The 2,388-nt window shown below is 42.8% G+C and overlaps 1 pseudogene; it reads right to left on the bottom strand.

The window, feature by feature from the left end:
* Positions 1–1,934: 1,934 nt before the first annotated feature.
* Positions 1,935–2,033, bottom strand: LOC138810419 (U6 spliceosomal RNA; annotated as a pseudogene).
* Positions 2,034–2,388: the final 355 nt, after the last annotated feature.

Here is a 2,388-nt window from a genome sequence, read left to right on the forward strand (position 1 = left end):
CTGCTTATGTGTTGCTGAGGAATCAGATCCAGGGCCTCCTGCACCTAAGAAAGCACTGTACTGCTTAGCCACCTTACCAGCCTGAGCTCCTGACTCTTATCAGGTGCTGGCAGCCTGTGTTGTCCAATTCCTAGCCTAGAATATATGCGTCGGGTTCTTGTGGGGTTTGGGTTTCTCTTGTCCTGAACTCCCCGGATCTTTTGGTGTCACAGGCATGATTCCGAGGGGGTGCAGTTCCCTGTTTTTCTCCCCTCTGCTGAGGCGTATGCTCAGCTTCTGATTTCAGTTGGAAGACGTTGGTTATGTTGCTCAGGCACCATGTCCCCAGGCCTGGTCCCGGCCCCCAGCCTGGGGCACACCGGTTGGACCTGTGCTGCTGTGTATCCCACCTAGATTATGCAGCCTGGAGTACACAGTTCAAATTTCTTCCACCATTGGGTGTCTAGACACAGGGGCGCTGTTCATGGCTTGGGCGTTTAATCTCCCTTCCAGGGTCTCTCTTGTTCTAGCCTGGCCAGCTTAGTGTGCTCCATGGGCTGGTGGAGCTCTTGAACATTTTCTAGTTTTAGTGGGTCCTGTGGTGCAGGTTTTGGGGTAGGGGGACTGGCGATTTCCACCAGCTCTGGTCTCCCTTGAGGAATATACTCTCCCCTGCAGGGTACTCACCCTGTAGCTAGTTGTTGTTTTTGTGTTGTGTTGTGTTGCTGGTTGCCCTTGCAGTCAGAGTTCAATTGAGGTGGTTGTGGGCTGGCCTGAGAGGTGGTGGCTCTGTGTGTTTCTCTTCTGTCACTGCCTCCATTGATGCTATTCCGGTCCACTCCACGGGATGGGCCTCTGGCCTCCACCGGAGGGGTGGGGGAGGTGCCTCTGTGCAGGTTCTGGGCTCTGGGGTTTGTCTCTGCACTCTCCAGATCAGCACCAGTTCCTTTCAGTTCTTCTGCTCTGGTGTTCTGTGGGCATCTAGTGTATCTCTGGGGTTCCTGCAATGGGGCCAAATGGCTTTGGCGGAATGGAGCCTTTCTGCTCAGAGAGTGAGGGATGGGGTGGGATCTTTGTGTAAGCTCCCTGCTTGGAGGTTTCTTCATTCGTCACAATCAGCGGGTCTGACACTGGTACCTCAGGGGGCTTTGGTGCGGGTGATCTGCAGAGAGCCCTCTGTGTCTCTGGGACACAGGCAGCTCCCACCGGGCTGGGCTGGCCATGACTTGGCACACTGCTGTGTGGCCAATAGACATTGGGGAAGGGGTCTTCACACCTCTCTGTTGTGAAATTCTTCTTTTTAACTTTATTTTTTTGTTTTTTCTGTGCTTCCTGTTTTTCTCTGGATGTTGGTCTTTTTGTTGTTGTTGGTCTCTTGGGGAGATTAAACATTGGAACTCCAACTCTCTTTTTGGTTGGGGTGAGCTGTGGCATTCCTCTACTTCCCCGTCGCCATCTTGGTCCCCCTCGAGTTTTTGCTTTTTTTAAATCAGAAATAATTTTAATTTATCTGTTGAAATGAGTACTAAAACAACTAAAGATATTTCTGGTGTTTATATGAAAAATTATACTTTAAAATATTCTGTATTCTGTTTGTATAATGCCCATAATCTATTTTATTCTTTCCTAGATATAAGACTTTGAATACTACATTGTTTTATAATATATAGGTTCATTAATAAATGGATCCTTTTAGATTGCATTCCATACAGAAACAGTTTAAGATTCCTTTTTTACTAGGTCCTTATAGTATATTACTTTGGAATAAAATGGCAATGTTGTCTAATTTTAAAAATTTTATAAAGATTATGTTATGTAAAGGGTTTTCTAAGGCGAAGATTTAATACACTGATATCAAACTAACTTTTATTTATATGAATTACATGTATTGTTACACTGTTAATTTGTAATCAACTTTTTAATAATTGTTTTTCATTTCTAGCATCTGAAGAATGAAAAATAAGGAATAATTCACAGATTTTCATATCATCCTGTGCAATTGCCATGTTAATCTCTGTATTGTTGTAATTTGGGTATATGTGCTTCTGAAGAATGTAATGTTCTCTAGTTAATGATGCAATCTTTTACAGGATTATATCCTTGGGTGCCTATTTGTAACAAAAAAACCTTAATGTTCCTAACAATGCTACTGATCTTATTTCCTTAAAATTCTGTGTATAATGGAAAATAATTATATTGTTCAGTCGAATGCTCACGTTTGTAATTCTTTTGTCAATGATTATTTTAAGTCTTTTTCATTTTAGTTTTAATCATACTTTGAAGCATTTTTAGCTAGGTCCAAAGAGGATGGCTTTTTAAAGGACTTATTTATCCAACTGAGTTAACTCTGTAGAGCTAATGGATTCAAAGAAATCCTTGCTTAAGAGCTCCTTCTAAAATTCTGCAGCT

This window comes from Dipodomys merriami, unplaced genomic scaffold (genome assembly GCF_024711535.1).
Source record: "Dipodomys merriami isolate MVZ:Mamm:240054 unplaced genomic scaffold, mDipMer1.0.p SCAF_1030, whole genome shotgun sequence".
NCBI classification, from domain to species: Eukaryota; Metazoa; Chordata; class Mammalia; order Rodentia; family Heteromyidae; genus Dipodomys; species Dipodomys merriami.